Raw genomic sequence first — 22580 nt, forward strand, 5'->3', positions numbered from 1 at the left:
ATCACTCTCTGACATCCTCCCCACCCTGGTCGACCTCCAAAGTTACGGCCAGATGCACAGGACGACTAATGATGTGACCTTCTGGAGTCAGGAGTATTATCGTCCTTACCCTGCCGTCTCTTCCTGGTAGTACCTTTTCTATCCTGGCCTTCTTCCTCATATGTCGCGGACGAAGGTCCTCTTGGATCAGCACGATGTCGCCAGGGCTAAAGGGGATGACTCGTCCCAATGGCGTTTACTTCATGGTAGTTCCGGAGCTCCAATAGGTATTCTTTAATCCAACGGTTCCAAAAAATTGTCACAGAGTTATATTTTGACTAAAGTTCAGTCTTGATCACACCATTTATGTTTCAATGATATAGATAACCGGTTTCGGTTATTTCCACATAACCATCATCAGACCCATGGCTCCCTTAGGATGGTAGGCGGAGCTCTCCTCAGCTGCTACGAAGTCAACTGATCAGTTGACTTCGTAGCAGCTGAGGAGAGCTCCGCCTACCATCCTAAGGGAGCCATGGGTCTGATGATGGTTATGTGGAAATAACCGAAACCGGTTACCTATATCATTGAAACATAAATGGTGTGATCAAGACTGAACTTTAGTCAAAATATAATAATCTATTGATCACTGTATTCCAAAAATGTTTACCAAAAATGTCACAGAGTTGCTGTCTCAGTTGGAATTCCTTTGTTGAATCCGTGTTCGCTGAAGGCTCTGGTCCTGTCGGAATAGTCGTAAGTTTTTCTCCCGTCAGAAAATGGGAAGGTGTGAGTGCATCAGAATCATCTCCTGGTGTGATGGGCCTAGAGTTCACCGCGCCTTCAATACCGATCAAAGTGGTGTTCAGTTGTTCCTCAGTGAGCTTTGCTGGTCCCAATACCTTCCGCAGGCAACGCTTTATAGTGCCCACCATTCTTTCCCACCATCCTCCCCACCAAGCCGCCCGAGAGACAATGAATTTACAAGTAATATCGTGGTGGGCGAGGAACATAAGTTTCTGTGGTGGGTAATGCCTTCCAAAGTTGCGCTAGTTCCATATTCGTGGCGTGGAATGTTTTCGCGTTATCTGTATAAATCGTGTGGGGTAGTCCGCGTCTTCCGGCGAATCGCTGAAGTGCCATAAGAAACCGTTGACAAGTCTGTACAGAGTTCGAGGTGTACAGCTCGTGTGGTAGCACATGTGTAAAGAGTGATATATTACTTGTGCGTTTCCTTCCCTACTTTGGTGAATAGTGGGCCAGCAAAGTCTATTCCGGTTACAGCAAATGGTTTGGCAGGCGAAACTCGTTCAGGTGGCAGCAGTGCTTCGATCTGTTGCCCTCGTGAATTCTTTAAGGTCTTGCACGCGAGGCATGAGTGTAGGATTCTTTTGATGGTCCGACGAGCTCTAAGGATCCAATATTCGGTTCGCAGTTCGGATAGTACAGAACGAACACCAAAGTGATGGAGGCGGATGTGTGTCTCTCGAATAACCAATTGTGTGAAGTGGTGGGAACCGTCAAGGAAAACAGGATGTTTTTTGTTCCCTATTTAGGCTAGTGCACTGCAGTCGACCTCCTAGACGTATCAGTCCATCTTCTAGGAAAGGATTGTATCGTGCGAATTTTGACTCTCTTGGCAGTGGTAAGTTATTCTGAAGTGCATTTAATTCGCTGGGGAAGGAATCTCTCTGGCCCACTCGAATGCAATACATTTTGGCAGTTGATAATTCGGTGGCTGTAAGTTCTCCTGAAGATTTATTCTTCTGACGAATGTTGTGTAGGAATCGGAGAGTCCATGCTGTGATACGAATGAGCTTCCAGTATGAGATGAATGTAAATAATTTCAGAAGGCTGGTTGGCGTCGATATCGACAAGACTTGGATCTGGGTTTTCTTCCTCTTTTCTTCAGGAGGCAGTCGTACCATCGTTGGAGTATCGTTTGGCCTGCATTCTGGAGGGCGTGTAAGCCAAGGCGGCCCATGGCACCAAATATCCGGATAATTCATTTGGTAGCCGAGGAGTCCACGTGCGAGGTGGTCAGCAGGATTGTGTGGCCCTGAGCAGTGTTTCCTTTGCGTGGGAGTTGTGTGCGTTTCTATTTCAGTTACACGATTACAAACGAAGGTCTTCCATCTGTTAGGATCACAGCGAATCCAACTTAGTGTTATTGTAGAATCCGTCCACAATATCGCATGGGCAATTTTAAAGTTGTTGCGCGGCAAAAGTAACACAATAGTCTGGTCCCAACTACTGCCGCTTCTTAATAGGAGCAAGTCCGTTCTTGCTACAGGCTAAGTGGCTTACGACGTCATCATCTAAGACAGTACGAATGTACAAAGCTGCTCCATATGCCTTTTCCGATGCGTCACAGAATACGTGCAGCTCAGAGTCTCTTCCATGATTTGTAGCTATCCATCTAGGGGCACGTATATGTGACAATGAAGGTAAGCTAGATATCCAAGTGCGCCATCGTGCCCCTAAGTCCCAGGGCATAAGTTCATCCCAGCCAATTCCTCGGCACCATGTGTCCTGGAATAGCAATTTCCCAACAAGAGAAACAGGGGAAAACAGTCCGAGTGGGTCGTAGAATTTATCCGTACATTGTAAAAGGAGTCGTTTGGTGGCTGGCTCTTCTGACGACCTTCCGATGATTTCGATAGGATCGATACAGAAGTAGTCACCTGCGGTGTTCCGGTCTACGCCTAAAACTTGAGTCTGGGTGTGGAGTTCTCGCCCTTCTGCCCTCCAGATAGTTTCGAGTTGTTCACAGTTGGTAGCCCATTTTGATAAGGGGACACTGATCAATTTCATTAGGGTTACAACTTCATAGTATATAGTTCTCACCAAACTATCACCTTCTACTGAGATCACAAAGTCGTCCATGTATGCAGTCTTGTTTATAAGTGGCGCTACGGTGGGAAATGTTGTCATACACTTTTCGGCAAGTCCTCTTAGTGTTGCAGAAAGTAAAAATGGGCTGCCGGTCAGGCCGAATGGGAGTCCGTTAAAACGGTATTCTGTTAGTTCGTCCGTCGTTTGAAGATTCCCTGTTTGATCCTGGCTAATTTTGAACCAGAAGAATCTGGTCAAGTCGTTGTCCTTTTCTTTCAAGGTTAATTGAAGGAAAGCTTGTGTGATGTCCGCGACGATAGCCGTAGAATATAGCCTGAAACGCAGTAAAATTTCCAGAATCTCTGGTAATAGGTTTGGTTCTACTTCTAATACCTCATTTAGAGAAGGAGCATTGTTTTCGTGAGATGAAGCGTCAAAGACTATTCTCCACTTAGTGGTTCCGTATTTCTCCTTCCTCACTGCATGATGAGGGAGATATAATAGCTCCTTTCCTGAGAGTGGGGTGGGAGCGACCTCTACTTGCCCCTTCGTAATGTAGTCTAGCATAAGATCGAAATACATTTGCTTAAAGGTCTCTTGACGTTGAAATCTTTCCATAAGGTGTTTGAATCGTTTTTCCGCGATCGGTCTGTTACTGGAAAGCACTGTATGTTGTCTTTTGGGAATTGTAACCACTGCTCGATGATCCTGTATAGAGAAAGATGCTCTAAACTCTTCAAGAAGTCTCGTTTCCTTGTAGTTCACAGATAGATCCCGATCGGCAGTAATCCCTATAGTTTCCAATTCCCAAAAGCGTTTGAAATCATTGTCCGAGTGCAGAGGAGATCGGTCAGTCTGAGCAAACTTTACCACGGTTGCATGCACACAGGTTTGTGACTTGTTACTACTAAGTATCCAGCCAAACAGTGAAGGAACTAACACTAATGTTTCAGAGATGCGTATGGGCGAATTGTGCTTCACTATCTTCCAATAAAAATCGCCTCCTACAAGAATCTCCACGGGAATATCTTCTGTTGAATCGGTTTTGGGATCTGCTAGAGTAATCTTATGGGCATCTGGTAAACTCTTTATATGTTGCGGAACCGAAGGCTGGTGAGAAATAACGTGAGTACTTTCGAAGGCAGTGAGTGGCGCTGAAGAATTCTGCCAAAGCCCCTTCATATTAAACTGAACAAGCCTGCGGTGGCGTGGGCGTGTAGGGTTTGATTCAAAGGAACAAACGGTTAGTTCTTGTCGGTCTACCGTTTGCAGTTTAAGATCATCAATAAGCGATTTTGCTATGAAGCTGGACTAACTACCTGCGTCCAGTAGACATCGCGTTGTCCTGCTCAATCCTGTAGGTCCTGAGACGCATACTTGAGCTGTGTGAAGGTATCCGTGGGGAGCGACAGATACCTTTCCCACGGAAGTAACGTGTGTCTGACCCGCAGGGCTCCTAATATCGTTCCTCTTTTATGGTTAACACACCGAGCTTTTTCTTTCTTTTTGCAATTTACTTTGTGCCCACGTTGAAGACAAAGAAAGCATCTGTTTGCTAGTTTCAGTTTATCTATTCGATCATTAACGCGTACGATCTTCTTACAGTCTTGCGCCCAATGACCGCAAGATTCGCAAATGACGCAGAATCGTTCCTTTACGCTGGTATCCTTCCGAGTCGATCTTTTAGATTTCGCGTGTACGTGAAGTGTGAACGCTGTGGGAAGGTTACAGAAGTGCTGGAAAATTCACCGCGTATCTTCTGCATGGTAAGCGCCCCGTCGACTTCCTCGTTCATAAACTCCATCAGTTGCAAAATGTCCCCTTCGGATATTCCCGTACGCTTGGCGTGAATTATCCAGCGGCGGCATACGTCATCCTGAAAAGCGAGTAAAATTTTCGGCGCGAGGACTCGGCCGTATCCGTTCACGTCTTCCCCAAGTGCCCGGAGAGCTTGAATACGTCGCTGGCATTGAATGAATGTTGAATTAAGTTCCTCTGGGGTGGACAGCTTAATTGGTTTTATGGCTTCGAGATAATCTAAGTGGGCTTGAATTATTCGATCCTTGTTGCCATAACACTTTTGGAGAATCCTCTTCGTTTCTGCGTACGTCTCGGCCGTCACCGCAATACCGTCCACTAAATGCTTTGGTTCTCTCGAGAGATAGCCGCGAAGAAAGATGAGTTTATTAATTGCAGTTGCCGTCGGATCGTTGTCGACCGACTGCTCAAACTGCTTCCAGAATGGTGCCCATGTCTCGAGATCGCCTGAAAAAGGCTCAAGCTTGATCGACGGAAGCATGCAGGTGAGACTAAATAATTCTATCTGATTAGGAACTCGTAAAATGTCACAAAATCGGTTAGTACTTGTTGCTACATGTGTCTCGGCCGGCTGCTGCTGCCTGATTGACTAATGCCAACGAGCGCTCACTAGCTTTCAAAACAAATGGAAAAAACGGCTATCGATATGCGCTACGAAACTCTACTGTACACACTGATGGCAATGCTAGAAGCGTGTCTGATAGATTACATTAACACTCACAAATTGAAAAACTACTCTTCCAAATCACACAGGTAAGATTTAATAATTCGCTCTTGAATAGGAATTTTAATATGTCACAAACTCGGTTTACTTTCCGACACAAACGAAAAACGCGAGAGCTGTTTCTATTGAATATTTAACTAACGCGCAGAAACTCAAAACGTAAACTACCAAAACACACAGATGAAACTATATAATTCGCCCCTGGTTAGGAACTCGTAAACTGTCAAAAAATGATTCCTTCCCTGTTGCTCCATATGTCTCGGTTGGTTTCTGCTGCCTATAGTATCAGGATAGAAAGTCACGTTGGCTGCCGAAGAAGTAGCCTAGTGGCAGACGGCGGTACCTGTAACTTCGACGCTCTTCAGCGCCGTTGGATGAAGTTTCCGGACGCCGGTCCCTCTCCCCGATCTATTCCTCAAGATACCCACTACAAAACCACGAAGTCTGTCTGTCACACATTTCTGGGACACCATGTATAGTGAAATTTAGAGTATAGATAAGTCCAAAAAGGAATTTGTGGTGGTTCATTTTGTGAGAATCAGTAGGCATAAATCAGTATTTGATGAGGATTCACAATTCAAATTGATCAACTGAAATATTTAAGGTAATTATAAGCCAAAAATCAAAGCCAAAACATACGTTATACAAGACACCCAGTGACATAATATTACTGGCTCATTGTATGAACACAAATTACAGAAAACCAACTATCCACAAACCTGCCTTGTAGAGGAAGTGTTCGGGAAGAAGAGAAATCAGGCATCTAGTTTAGGCACAAACACAACAGTTGGATTACTGTAACATGAAATCTAGTTTATTACATTACTGCTATTCAATTCCTTAGGAAAGCAATGAAGTTGACATCTCACCACCATCCCTAACAAAAGTTGTGTAATAACAGCCACTGTATAATGAAGAAGTTCATTTACTGTAGCAACCAGATTTCGCAGAATAGTGACTAGCACCATGAATTAATTCCCGCAGAATTCTCACTGCTGTCTTTGTTATGTTGTCACAACCTTTGTCAACAGTCACTGTGTGATGAAAAAGTCGACATCAAACAATACAAATTTTCATGGAGCACGTAACTAACATCAAACAATTATGCCTGCAGAATTCTCACTTTGGAGTATTAGCTACACCATAATATTGCGAACATTTCCACGGTTACCATTTTTACACCTCAAAATATGTCAAAGCCTAAGGAAAAGCGTTCAGCAGCAGAAGTCAGTGGAGGAGGTCTGTAGTAAAGTGTTGAAAAGCATCAAACATCGATGAGGAGATGGTGAGATGTCCATATCAAGTATTAGATATCCTCAGACTCTTTCAGGGAACTCGTTCATGTAGCAGTTAGCCCACGATTTCATCCTTAAGTTGTGCCATCATTATGGAGAACGTGAAGTGATTGGCAGCTCTTGTTCCTACATTGAAAACGTCACATGTTGGCAACAGATTTCTCAATGATAGTGTTTTTTCAGTACCTTTAACCAGTACCGATGACTGAGCTGGTATGACTGAGTTATGTGACTGTAGAGCATTAACGGCACACCAGCTGAGATGTCACGCTGATGGTGGCTCCTTATTAACTGTGCAGCTGATGCCATATCCAGTTCATGATATAGTGCTGTGCAGTTTATCACGTAGCACATGTAGGCGACAGCATTTCTACCGCACAACACGCTGTATGAAAACTCTCTGACAACAAAACCATTGCTGGTGATTTAATAGAACGTGTACGAATAACTGAAATGTAGATGATTTCCAAGTACTGAGCGCGCCAGTGACTGTATCATGCTGAGAACTACTAAGGGAAGTTACATTGAACAGATGTGCAAGATAACGTGCGAGTCTCTCTGCCCACTCGCTGGTTCCACGAAATATTACAACGAAATAAATTATGTTGTCTTCTTCTCTTTTCGAGATTTCAAGATTGTACAGTCCATTCTCTGATGTATAAGGTACTTCACGGTTTGTGGGTGGAGGTAAAAAAATATTTCAAATGGCTCTGAGTACTATGGGACTTAACAACTAAGATCATCAGTCCCCTAGAACTTAGAACTACTTAAACCTAACTAACCTAAGGACGTCACGCACATCCATGCCCCATGCGGGATTCGAACCTGCAACTATAGCGGTCGCGCGGTTCCAGACTGATGCGCCTAGAACTGCTCGGCCACAGCGACCGGCGCTGAAGATGAAGAACAAAACTTTAATATAAGGTTCGTGGACGTATCAGTAATTGATCGTAAATAGACTACGTTCAATATAGAATAATCTTTCAGATTAAAAGAGTGAAGTATAATATAGTAGGCTTTTGTACTGAAGTTCTATCTGGTGTTCTTTTATGTAAAGTCAGTAAATTTTCTGCTTTAGAAATTTTGACACAAGTAAAGGTAGCGCCTGCAACCTTTAAAAATGAGTCTGATTAATAAATCTATGCGTATTAGTTACTAACTGTACCAGACAGACCGTACCAATTTAACCATAACACTTCGTTGGCTCGGTAAATGCAAAGACAAATAACGAAGGCGTTATAATCTGGCTCCATTTCGAGCACTTTTAAAACTTGCTTCCGTCATTTCTTGTATGCTAATATCATTTTGCCTTCTTTTTCATGCAAATCAATTGAGTAAAACCCTAACGGAAGGCAGTGAGGGGAAACGTATTCCAGTTCCACCCAGAGCACGGAGAAATGGCGACGGTGGAGCAGAATCTTTACACAAGTACTATTTAAATTTCTTCGGAATCTCCTCAGAATTTTGCATGGCAGATCTTGGTGACTTTTTTTTAGCACTGGTATTAGAATTCTTGTAGCATGATACAATAATCACATCAGTCCTCAAAGATGCTGTTAATGCATGATTAGCTCCTAGTAACACTACTTGATACGATCATTTGCATTTGTTATATATTCATTAATAATTATTAAGTTTTTATTGTCCATAAGAATGACTGAGGTGATATTCACTAATTTGGAAATTCTTTGAATTTCATTGAATTGTACGAACACGTACTCAAGTGGAAGAGATAGGGGTAAGACCAAGTGACAGGAAAGAATTTGATATTGTGAAAGAAGTACCATTGCAACAAACCGTAGTGGCTATGATTCCATTAGAAGTGATGTTTAGAGAACAGGATACCATGTTAGATAGGGTAAAGGAGTTTAATACTAAACAAGATGCTATGTCCGCTAAACAACAGACTATAGCTACTAATTAAGATGCTATGCCCACTAATCAGGACATTATGGCAACTGAGTTGTCTGATTCGCCGAAAAATAATGGTGTGATAGCTACTTCAAAAAAATGGGTCAAATGGCTCTGAGCACTATGGGACTTAACAGCTGTGGTCATGAGTCCCCTAGAACTTAGAACTACTTAAACCTAACTGACCTAAGGACATCACACACATCCATGCCCGAGGCAGGATTTGAACCTGCGACCGTAGCAGTCGCGCCGATAGCTACTTCATTTACTCATTTATACAGTAAGCAGGATGCTATAGCAACCACTTTCAGCCGATTATTTGATAATCAGGATGCTATTGCAGGCAAAGAAGACGAGATTCAGTTGGTCAGGAAGGCAGGAGGTACGAGATAACTGATGAAACAGCCCAATGAAGTTACCCTAGAAGTGCAAACCAGAGCAGGTACACGACTTGTCTCAAAATATAAATCAAATAATTCAGACAGAATCGTCAAAAATCGTTTGGAAGATATAATTGAGAACGGTTGACTTAACTGTTAAACAATATTAAGTTCGAAATGATTCAGTCAAGTTACTAAATGAGGAATTTATCTCGTGGACTGCTAGGAAAGAAGAACTGCTTACGCAGTTAGCAGAGATTAAGTTGCAGGAGGTAATGAAGAAGGTTTCTAACAATACCGCAGGGGGAAGAAATGCACCTGACAGCTGTGAACAAGCAATGCAGAGAAACTACCGAGAAGAGTGGGTGATCAACTGAATGAACTGCAAAAGCAATTAGCTGAGATCAAATAATTAGGAAACGATAATAAATCTACGACATAAATGGCAGAGGAAGACTTTGTGCCAGATATCACACGAAGTGGAGGCTTCATTTTGAAACAGAAGTGACAGCTTTTGCACCACACCGAATATAAGAACGGAAGAGACTCTAATTCGATATCGACATCCGAAATATTTACAGCTCACTAAAAGAGTCTCCACCCCATTGTCTTCATAACAGCTTTTCATGGAGCGATGCCGAAATCGTGGTCTGAGGAACATAAGAACGCTTTCGCGACAAGTTATGTACACGTGGGCAACAGAAATTTCTGAGAACTGTCAAACATACAGTAATTTTGAAAAGGCATTTTTGGAGATATATTTGGTCCTCAGCCATACAAGAGAGAAGGAGATAGGAAGTGTTTCTTCCTGAAGCTTTCTACTTACTACAAGGAAATTTAAGGAAATAACTCAAAATATATTTGAATAAGACCAGGTACTGGAAAAGTCCAGTATCGAAAACAAATGGTGTTCGGATATTGAAAGCTAAATCACCTATTCCAATAAGTGTGTCTAATATTTATAAATTCCTTCCAGTGTTATATTACACAGAGTTGACAAATGACGATGCTAAGGTATTTTCACAGAATGTAAAGCTCTATAAGAACAATAAAACCAATGGAAACGGAACGAGGAGGAGCAGTGGTTAGCACACTGGACTCGCATTCGGGAGAACGACGGGTCAGATCCGCGTCCGGCCATCCTGATTTGAGTTTTCCGTGATTTACCTAAAATCGCTTCAGGCAAATGCCGGGATGTTTCCTTTGATAGGGCACGGCCGACTTCCTTCCCATCCTTGCCTAATCTGATGGGACCGATAACCTGGTTGTTTGGTCCCCTCCCCTCAAATCAACCTATCAACCAACCAATGGAAATGGGGAGTTAGGTCATGTAAACGTGACTGTGTCACCGAATGAAATGGTAGTTGCATGTCCCACGAGTGTCAAAGGAAATACATATGGAAATGGCAATAATTATAATCAGTTCTTTAGGAGAAAGCAAAAACGTGTATCAATAACAAAAGTCAGTGGCAAAAGCAATCAAATAATCGAGATCGCCACAAAACTGAAAGACATGTGTTGCGGGTGGCTGAAGTTGTTTAACCATCCACCCCACAATCTTAAAACTGAATTCAATCTCCTTAAGCCCAGCAGAAAGGTCGTGAAATGGGATGGAGGCAGAATAGAAGATATACAACATAACAGTACGACAGGGGCCAAAGAGAAAGGAAGAGCAAAATTTTAAAAGTTGGCAGTGTAAAGGCATATAGAATTCCGTGTATGACGCAGCATTTGAGGCCTACATAGAGAATATTCCCAAGAGCATAGTTTTATTTGGGGGGGGGGGAGGAGGGGGCTGCTGCGAGAGGGTTATTGAGAAAGGTGATGTGGCCATCTTGCCCTTTAGTAACTATCGTGTGCTGCGACCTGTTGGCACCACACCACAGATTATTAAATGAGAGATCGACCTGCCAGTAGGGTTTGGGAGTCGATAACAATTGGCACCTTCCTACTGGTAAACTCGTTAGTGGCGAACTGTCTTATTGGGATTGATTTCCTTTGATAGAGGCAGTTCAAAACTGACGTCTCCGTGAGCATTTGCTTATTTATACTAGACAACAAAGAAATGGTGGTGAAATTACTAATAGCTCAGGAAATTCATTGCAGTTGCTGCCATGGTATAAAAATCGTATAAGTGGTCGGGAAAGATAATACACAAAGCTCATGGCAATCGGTGGCTAGCGATGCTGTTCATTTAAAGGGACAAATTAGAATGAAAGTGTTGGTAAGGTTGTCTTAACTAAGAAAAACCGTCGGATTTGATGGTTGTTCTACAGCAATATATAAAAGAATTTCAAGAGAAAATGGGAGTGAAGAGAGGTAGTGCTGAGAAGTAGCTCGCTACTCTCTCACTTTAATAATATTGTAAGTCAGATTAACGTTCATATTTTAGGTCACGATCTCGGTTTTCCCCAGTATTACATTTGGTATATGTGTTTTATGACTTCTTTTACATGGCGAAATTGTAGGCAGAATGTTCTTAAAATCGCATGTGTCACCTGTAGAGAACTTGTACCTGAGGAGCGGTAGCGGAGGCCGTAGCGAGCTGCAAAATCATGTGTTTCATTGTCAAGGCTGTCTGCGAAGCTTAACAGCCTTCTTTCAGAAATCAGAAATGTTCGACCCAAAAGTATTAGATCTCTCTGTAAAAGAGAGTCATGATCCCGTCCAGGTTGACTTTTTTGCCAAAAGATGGTTTATTTATTTATATATTTACACGTCTAGTTCTGTAAGACTAATTTGAGGAATCCACGCACATTTGAAGATTTGAACAAAGCAACGAATATTGATGACATCCATGCGGAACTACTAAAGATAGCAGATGACAGCATGAAAATTAAGCTGCTTAAACGTATTGGTTCCATCTATAACACGGGAGAGATTCCAACAGACTTCCAGAAATGCTTCATTGTTCCTGTACCAAAGAAGGCAGAAACTGCAAAAGCTGAACAGTACCGTACCTTAAGCCTAATATCACATGCATAAAAAATTATCATAAAAATAATTCTGAAGAGAATTGAAGAGAAGATGGAGGAGATGCCGACTGAAGTCCAATTTGGTTTCAGAAGGGGATTGGGAACAAGAGAAGTAATTCTGACAGTATCGAAAAGCAAATACAGAAAATAAACCACCTTATATTACCTTTGTAGACCTGGAAAAGGTATATGATAACGTTACCTGGCAAGAGATGTTCAGAACGGTTAGGAAAAGTGGAATGAAGTACAAAGACAACCGTGTGATATTCAGTTTCAATAAGAATGAGGTGGCAGTGATAAGAAACAAGGAGCAAATATTAGAAAAGGGATAACACAGGGATGTGCTCTCTCTTCTCATATATTCAACGTTTACAACCAGGCAGCTATACCCAACTTCGAGAAACTTCTGAAGTAGGGATCAAGATTAATGGGCAGAAGACAGACATGCTACGTTACGCAGATGATATTCCTATAGTCACGGAGGTAAAAGAAGATCTACAGGAAGTCCTCGGAACAATGGAAAGGATTCTATGCGATCAGTACGGAACGAGAATAAACAGAAAAAGACTAAAGGGATGGTACGTAATACAGAAGCCGACTATGAGCCTCTGGGAATGAGAATTGGAAGAGAGGAGCTTCAAGTGATACAGGAATTTACCTACCTGGAAAGCAAAATCACAAAGGATAGTGGAAGAATGAAGAAATTGTGAGCAGACTACAACAGGCCAAAACCGCATTCAGTCTAAGGAGGAACTTACTCACCAGCAAGAACAACAGTCTGAAAATAAGCAAACGTATTATGAAAGCTTTTGTTTGGAGTGTGGTCGTGTTGTTAGTGTGGTCTTCAGTCCTGAGACTGGATTGATGCAGCTCTCGATGCTACTCTATCCTGTGCAACGTTCTTCATCTCCCAATACCTACTGCAACCTACATCCTTCTGAATCTGTTTAGTGTATTCATATCTTGGTCTGCCTGTACGATTTTTACCCTCCACGCTGCCCTCCAATACTAAATTGGCGAACCCCTGATGCCTCAGAACATGTCCTAACAACCGAACCCTTCTTCTGGTCAAGTTGTGCCACAAACTTCTCTTCTCCCCAATCCTATTCAATACCACCTCATTACTTATATCATCTATCCATCTAATCTTCAGCATTTTTCTGTAGCACCACATTTCGAAAGCTTCTATTCTCTTCTTGTCCAAACTAGTTACCGTCTATGTTTCACTTCCATACATGGCTACACTCCATACAAATACTTTCAGAAACGACTTCCTGACACTTAAATCTATACTCGATGTTAACAAATGTCTCTTCTTCAGAAACGCTTTCCTTGCCATTGCCAGTCTACATTTTATATCCTCTCTACTTCGATCATCATCAGTTATTTTGTTCCCCAAATAGCAAAACACCTTTACTACTCTGTCTCATTTCCTAATCTAATTCCCTCAGCATCACCCGACTTAGTTCGACTACATTCCACTATCCTCGATTTGCTTTTGTTGATGCTCATCTTATATTCTCCTTTCAAGACACTATCCATTCCGTTAATCTGCTCTTTCAAGTCCTTTGCAGTCTGCGACAGCATTATAATGTCATTGGCGAACCTCAAAGTTTTTATTTCTTCTCCGTGGATTTTAATACCTACTCCGAATTTTTCTTTTGTTTCCTTCACTGCTTGCTCAATATAGAGATTGAATAACATAGCCGGCCAGTGTGGCCGAGCGGTTCTAGGCACTTCAGTCTGGTACTGCGCGACCGCTACGGTCGCAGGTTCGAATCCTGCCTCGGGCATGGATGTGTGTGATGTCCTTAGGTTAGTTAGGTTTAAGTAGTCCTAAGTTCTAGGGGACTGATGACCTCAGATGTTAAGTCCCATAGTGCTCAGAGCCATTTGAATAACATTGGCGAGAGGCTAAAACCCTGTCTCACTCCCTTTCCAACCACTGCTTCCCTTTGATGTCCCTCGACTCTTATAACTGCCATCTGGTTTCTGTACAATTTGTAAATAGCCCTTCGCTCCCTGTATTTTACCCTTGCCACCTTTAGAATTTGAAAGAGAGTATTCCAGTCAACATTGTCAAAAGCTTTCTCTAAGTCTACAAATGCTAGAAACGTAGGTTTGCCTTTCCTTAATCTAGCTTCTAAGATAAGTCTTCCCCGAGGTCGGCTTCTACCAGTTTTTCCATTCGTCTGTAAACAATTCGCTTTAGTATTTTGCATCCGAGACTTACTAATAGTTCGGTAATTTTCACATCTGTCAACACCTGCTTTCTTTGGGATTGGAATTATTATATTATTTTTGAAGTCTGAGGGTATTTCGCCTGTCTCATACATCTTGCTCACCAGATGGTAGAGTTTTGTCAGGACTGGCTCTCCCAAGGCCGTCAGTAGTTCTAATGGAAGGTCGTCTACCTACGGGGCCTTGTTTCGACTCAGGTCTTTCAGTGCTCTGTCAAACTCTTCACGCAGTATCGTATCTCCCATTTCATCTTCATCTACATCCTCTTCCATTTCCATAATATTGTCCTCAAGTACATCGCCCTTGTATAGACCCTCTATATACTCCTTCCACCTTTCTGCTTTCCCTTCTTTGCTTAGAACAGGGTTTCCATCTGTGCTCTTGATATTCATACAAGCGGTTTTCTTTTCTCCAAAAGACTCTTTAATTTTCCTGTAGGCAGTATCTATCTTACCCCTAGTGAGATAAACCTCTACATCCTTACATTTGTCCTCTAGCTATCCCTGCTTCGCCATTTTGCACTTCCTATCGATCTCATTTTTGAGACGTTTGTATTCCTTTTTGCCTGCTTCATTTACTGCATTACTATATTTCCTCCTTTCATCAATTAAATTCAATATTTCTTCTGTTACCCAAGGATTTCTACTAGCACTCCTCTTTTTACCTACTTGATCCTCTGCTGCCTTCACTACTTCATCTCTGAAAGCTACCCATTCTTCTTCTACTGTATTTCTTTCCCCATTCCTGTCAGTTGTTCCCTTATGCTCTTCCTGAAACTCTGTACAACCTCTGGTTTCCCCAGTTCATCCAGGTCCCATCTCCTTAAATTCCCACCTTTTTGCAGTTTCTTCAGTTTTAATCTACAGTTCATAACCAATAGATTGTGGTCAGCGTCCACATCTGCCCCTGGAAATGTCTTACAATTTACAACCTGGTTCCTAAATCTCTGTCTTACCATTATATAATCTATCTGAAACCTGTCAGTATCTCCAGGCTTCTTCCATGTATACAACCTTCTTTTATGATTCTTGAACCAAGTGTTACCTATGACTAAGTTGTGCTCTGTGCAAAATTCTGCCAGGCGGCTTCCTCTTTCATTTCGTAGCCCCAATCCATATTTACCTACTACCTTTCCTTCTCTCCCTTTTCCTACTACTGAATTCCAGTCACCCATGACTATTAAATTTTCGTCTCCCTTCACTATCTGAATAATTTCTTTTATTTCATCATACATTTCTTCAATTTCTTCGTCAACTGCAGAGCTAGTTGGCATATAAACTTGTACTACTGTAGTAGGCGTGGGCTTCGTATCTATCTTGGCCATAATAAGGCGTTCACTATCCTGTTTGTAGTAGCTTACCCGCACTCCTATTTTTTTATTCATTATTAAATCGACTCCTATTTGATTTTGTATTTATAACCCTGTATTCGCCTGAGCAAAAGTCTTGTTCCTCCTCCCATCGAACTTCACTAATTTCTACTATATGTAACTTTAACCTATCCATTTCCCTTTTTAAATTTTCTAACTTACCTGCTCGATTAAGGGATCTGACATTCCACTCTCCGATCCGTAGAACGCCAGTTTTCTTTTTCCTGATAACGACGTCCTCCTGAGTAGTCCCCGCCCGGAGATCCGAATAGGGGACTATTTTACCTCCGGAATATTTTACCCAAGAGGACGCCATCATCATTTAACCATACAGTAAAGCTGCATGCCCTCTGGAAAAATTACGGCTGTAGTTTCCCCTTGATTTCAGCCGTTCGCAGTACCAGCACAGCAAGGCCGTTTTGGTTAGTGTTACAAGGCCAGATCAGTCAATCATCCAGACTGTTGCCCCTGCAACTACTGAAAAGGCTGCTGCCCCTCTTCAGGAACCACGTGTTTGTCTGGCCTCTCAACAGAGAACCCTCCATTGTGGTTGCACCTACGGTACGGCTATCTGTATCAGGCACGCAAGCCTCCCCACCATCGGCAAGGTCCATGGTTCTTGGGGGTGAGGGAGGGGGTGGCCCTATACGGATGTAAAACTTGGGCAATGGGAAGAGAAAAGATGGCTAGAGGCCCTATAGATGTGGTGCTACAGAAGGATGATGAAGATCAACTGGAGAGACAATGTAACAATTGAAGAGATGCTTAGAAGATTATAGGAAACCAGATGGAGGCACATCCAAACAAGATGAGACGAACTTGTAGGGCACATCCTAAGACACAACAGTATCATTGGAACAATAGGGGAAGGAGCTACTGAGAGAAGCAATTGGCAGGGGCGGCCAAGGATATCGTACATGCAACAGATCATGAATGCTGTTGGACGTAACAGGTACTTGGAAATGAAGAGGAAGGCAGGCAGGTAAGGGGAATGGCGCTCTTCTGCAAACCAACCTCAGGACTGGACACTAAAAGAAGAAGAAAAAGAAGAATTCGATGAGGTAACTGTAACACTAAGGACTATGTGAGCTATGAGTTATGTATTTGCTTACGTAGTTGAGTCTTTAAGATCTCTTTTTTTTTCTCTGAAAATATTTGTTAGTCTTAAGGTAAGTTCTGACTTTCAAACCATTGCTCACATGTGCTGGAAGCGTATTAAGATCGTTTGTATTGACGCGATATATTTGCATATAAATTTTTCTCTACTGACTAATGATGAAGGGAAATACGAGTGATGTGCGAAAAGATTGAAATGTGGATATCAAACAAGAGATAATGTAGTGCTGGGTTCACCTAAATTTGCGTTCTTAGTTACAGTAGAATATTATGTGAGATTCTAGTAATTTGTTTCTTAGTGAGACGGAGGATAATTTGCACCAAGCAATATTTTGTGTGTCAATTGCAAGAAAGGCTTGCGGCACACAGAAATAACTATGTGCGTCCAGCCTGTGTGTTATCAGTGAATCAGCGCGAGTAATGATCCGTGAGTAAAACGGATGTTTAAAGCTTAATCCACAGTAAATTTCTAATCTTTCAGCCAGTTGCAAAATGCAAGTTACGACAGAAATCCTATGATGTTAAGGGAAATGTAAGGAATATCAACTTTGTCACAGAAGAACCCTTTCATGTCCAGGCCACTGTATTGGTTGCTTGTACTACAAAGATTTGAGAGGATATATCTGAAGAGATGTAAGCAGGAATTTACAGCATTTTATCAGCTGTTTATCAGCGCCTGAGAACTGCTAAATAAAATAACGAATTTCAGATAAGGGCACAAACATAGACTTACAAAACAAGCTGTTATGATACAAGGAGAAAGTTTTCTTTTTATTGATCTGAAATCATTACTTTTCCTTGAGTTAAATGCTCAGATTTTTAAAGGAAGTTAAACCATGAATGCTGATTAATTAGGGTTGTAGCCTAAGGATACTTGTACAGCAAAAAGCCAATATGTATCAGTAGGACTGCCATATACTTCATCCTTCTATCGACAAAAAATTGTGTGGAATAGAAAAAATTGTACGCTAATGACCTGACCAAGAGCTACGAAAGAAATTATATGAGCAGACATTGCGCAGAAGGTAGTGCAATAGACTCATATGTGATGTCGAATTGTAATGAACCAATACTCCAAATATAGGCTTGTGTTTGTGAAGGAAGGCCCATTTCGGAGAAAAACACTAACTTAAATGTCGACCACGTAAGGAATTCTTTATTCCATTCATTCTGGTGCAGTAGCCTGCAGACCTAGATCACGAATCGGTGAAACCAAGCAAAAAAGTTATACTCATAGTGCATTGTTGCCAACTCACAGTGAATCAGCTTATCGTGGGATTGGACACGAAGCAGACAGATACCAACGCAATTTACGCTGATTATCTTAAAGTGACTGTCGTAATAACACAGTGCTAAAAGTGTAAGGCAAAATGTGTATGAATTTTTAAATCAAGCAGAGGTAGAGAGAATGTAACTTACAATATTAATGGGCTACTAATTCTAATACATCTGATAGCAGACTTAAATTTAGTTATATTAGTTATTCTACAGGAATACTTCTGCATCCTTTCGTAAATGAACCAAATAATATTTTTGCCTCAGGAAGATTAAGTTATGAGAGTTTATTGCTTGCATGTTTGACAATTTCATGTACCTCGCCACATGATGCGACATAGTGACGCCATGTGTCCATTCAGCTACAACGCAATCTTCCCTTTATGACAACTGCTAGAGATGAGCTGGAACTTCAGGCGCCATGCAGTACCTCCGTCATCCGTTAAGCAAGAAAGTTGGAAAAACCTACTGCAGTGTCGGCCCTGACAAACAGTCAAAAAGGATGTGTAATGCCACATTTCATTTATAATCCACATACGCTATTTGTGAGTAACACTACAGTGAGCGTGAAAGACACAAATAATGCTTACATTCTGTATATACATTACACTTAAGAAAAATTGTACACTGTACGTTTAAAAATCCTTTTCATCAAATCAAATGAGCAGTCTACTTGAAACTTACAGATTACTGAAAGTACTAATCCAGCAAAATATTTTTCGTGCGTATTGTATGTCAACCACTACTGGAATTAATTTTCTTGACTGAACCGAAAATGATTTTGTACAGATTTATATGAAATGTAAACTTTTTCGGAAATGTATAATCAACACCATAGTTCGTGACAACTGTTGATCAAATTAAAATATTTTATATCTTGATGTAACGAAATATATCATGGAGTTGTAGGTCTATCCCGTGGTTTCCAGCCCATTTTTGTATAAGACCGCACTCGAATGGGTAGGCTAGTACAAAAATTATTCTGTGTCAAGCGAGAAAGATCCTCCCCCATGAACAACAAAAGGACCAAAAATTCAGAGCACAAAGCCATATAAATAAAAAATACTGTCATTATCTAAAACATTGTAAAATAAGACAGCAAAAAACTATGTATTAAGCGAAATGATGAAAAAGTCAGCTCCAACTTTGTTATTGCCGAAATATCTATGTAAAAATAACATTTTAACGAAAACTATTTGTGTTACAAGCAAATGAAAACTGTTAACTATTCGATGTATCTATGTAAAAAAAAAAGAGAAAGAGCAGTTTCAACAAGAACTTTTCTATCAAAGGAAAGTGAAGATTGTTAAACTTCTAACGTCACTGGTGTAATGAACGTTTTCAAAGCAATTATTGTATTGCAAATCGATCTGAAAACTGTTACGTTTCTGAAGATACTCCAGATGTTATACGCCGCTGAAGAATATTATTATGGGAAACACAGAAAAGAATTATTTGTATCCTAATGCAACACTTTTAACGTATGGTGCAAATACGAGTACGTGAAAATATTTCAAATCCTGTTGATAATAAAGTGTAAATGAAATTTTCAAACATATTAAAGGAAGTAACTATTTGTATAATCGTAATGGTCAGTGCGTGTAGTATAAATTATTATGTCTATCTCATCAGTGGGGCCATATGTAATAGAACGTACATGAATCACTGAAATGTAATTAATTACCGAGTACTGAGGGCGCCAGTGACTGTATTATCCTGAGAGCTGCTAAGTCAGGGAAGCTATATTGAGCAAGTGTGCAAGATTATGTGCGAGCACTTCTGCCCACGCACTGGTTGCACGAAATATTGAAACGAATAATCTTATGTTGTCTTCTTCTCTTTTCGAGATTTCGACTTTGTACATTCTATTCTCTGCTGCATGATGTACTTCACGATTTGTGGCTGAAGGTATGATATGGTGCTTTCATGGAATAAATGTGTTGTCTTTAGATTTTTCGTAAATCATTTATAAAGATGACAACTTTAACCTAAGGTCTGTGGAAGTATCAGTAATTTATGGCAACTGGTATGACTTCAGTATTGAATAATCTTTCAAACTAAAAGTGAAGTAAATTTCAGTAGGCTTTTGCATTGAACTTCTGGCAAGTGTGCTCTTTTTGTAAAGTCAATAATTTTTTGATTTAGAAATTTTTACACAAGTAAAGACAGAGTCTGCAAGCTTTAAAAATGAGTCCGATGCCTTGTTTATCTGGTCATTATTGATAAATCCATACACATCGGCTACTAACTGCACTTGAGATTTAGACGACGCACTTGACTGGTACTGTGATTGTAAATAAAAATAACCAAAGCCTACTATATGATCTTACAGTCTTGGCAGTCGAAGATTACGGTATATGTTGCTACGAGCAGCAACTGTTTAACAAACTGAACGCACCTCATGAATTCACCATATAAATATTACCCAAAACGCAGAAAGCAGCCATACTGAAGTGCATGAAATAGTATATGAAGTAACTAAAAGGCTAAGCAGCAAGAAATGCTAAAGCATTATTAAACGTGGATTAGCTGATCCACATAACATCAGCACCAGAATCGACATTCAGCAACGAAAGTTAACAATATGTCTAGTCAACATAAATATTACAACAATCCTTACAACATTTTAGATAGTTTATGAAACGATTTCCCCTTAGTTTACCACTTTACCACTCTCAACCAGTTCAACTTGGTAGCAGTAGCATATTTGTTTTTTTTTTAATTTAATTATGCTCTGCTGTAATGTGCTTAAACCATAGAATGACGATAGGCTGTCAGATAAGATTAGGGGGTAAGACTGTCGATTCACCGTTGGCCAAAAACGTTCCCCAAAGCAACGATGCGGTATGTTATTCATCTGACGATATCTTCGGCCCTCTCTCCAACGATCAATCGCTCTCCTTCCAAATTCGTTAATTTATATCGAAAGTAAATCAATTTTAAATGTGTCGAAAGCAAAATATTTTACTTCACTTATAGTGCCAGAGGAATGGTTAAATGATAAAAGACTTAAAAGTTTGGCAAAGGCTGAGCGGTAATATTACCTGCTAATCTAAGTCATGCAGACGAAATGTGTGATACCCCTGCTGCCCACAGAGCACTTTCATCCTTTGTCAGGAGTAGTGTCAATGTGTGATCAACGTTCATTGCTTCTTGATTTATGGAATCATTCCACCGTAGATTGCATCACAATTTTCTATGGTTCTGGATGCACATGATTCCAAGCCTGGATGTATTGGGAGAATATACCATAGCATCAGAATCCAGATAAAGAGTTTCTTACAGGATCACACTCCACTAATATAACATCAGCAATACAACGACTCGAAGCAACAGGACTTAGTGCATATCATCTTACAGCCTTACATGTAGAGCTAGCAGCTTAACAAAAGGCTGGAAGCCTACTAGTTTATGTCGGAATTGAATCTATAACTAGGAATTAACTGCAAATACAGCCAGGTAATTTTTAAAAATTTTACAAAGAACAGCTATTGTATAATACTTGCATCACCCTTGTTAACAACTCATCCTGTTTTACACGTACAATGTGGAATTCGTGTAGCATTAACACTTCGCTGGTAGTCTTCCTCTCACGCAGAGAATATGTGAGTGGATGTTAAGTAGTCACACAGCTCCATTTCGTTAAAAAAAATTCCAGCAGAGTCTTGCATTATATCCACAAAGACGATATAATAGTGAAAGCACTCGATGCATTAGAACATGAATCAAGGAATGCAATTTTATCAGTAATGTCAATATGCGTTCTAATTTTATGATGCATAACCCAAAGTGGTGACATGCTCACATAATTAACTTATAAGCATAAAGCGATACAGCATCACAGTCCCTGCTCCTGCAGACCTACTCTGGGTGGACGCACTTCTGGATTCTACACCAGACATACCACTCATGGATCCAGCTCCAGACATTAACATAAACCATATTTTAGTGGGTCCACATCAAATAATATTCATGTGTAATGATGGTGAGCCCACCTTGCAATATATCCCAGATATGCTGCAGGTAGATCCACTCCCAAATCCTATCCCGAACTTTCCCTGGGCTGTGGGTGGGTCTCCTAGGGCACCGATACTCTAAACAGTGTGATTGAGCTATGTTTGCTTACAAGAGAATAAAGTCAGTTCTCCAATATTATTATTATTCTTATCATTATTTTTATTTCCGTTTGTTTCCAATATTCTGTAGCATTGGACTAAATATATACTGTTGATGCTGTAGTCTAGGAAGTTCTGTGCCGCTGATAATCTGTATCTGCTCTACCATTTAAAATATTAAATCTATTCCACATCGATGATACTGACAGCATTTCACTACCAAAAGTTTTGTTAATTGAGAATATTATAGATGGAAACATTCTGAAAATATAATGGAGCAGTAGTTGTACATTGATATTTATCTGCACCACTATACATACTTCTAGTAACTTCTCACTTCAAAATTATCATCTCAGCAAAGCAGCGTCAACGATTCTCTTGCATCTCTCCACACATTCTAATTACTTTATTCGGTCGAAAATTCTATGCCATTCTTTATCTGATCGAATAAGTTCTGAAGTACGTCACAGAACAGATACAATAGGAGGCATAACTGATGAGTCATTGCTGCTGTGAATATATCTGTGCAGTGTGTGTGTGTGTGTGT

This window comes from Schistocerca nitens, chromosome 1, assembly GCF_023898315.1.
Source record: "Schistocerca nitens isolate TAMUIC-IGC-003100 chromosome 1, iqSchNite1.1, whole genome shotgun sequence".
NCBI lineage: Eukaryota > Metazoa > Arthropoda > Insecta > Orthoptera > Acrididae > Schistocerca > Schistocerca nitens.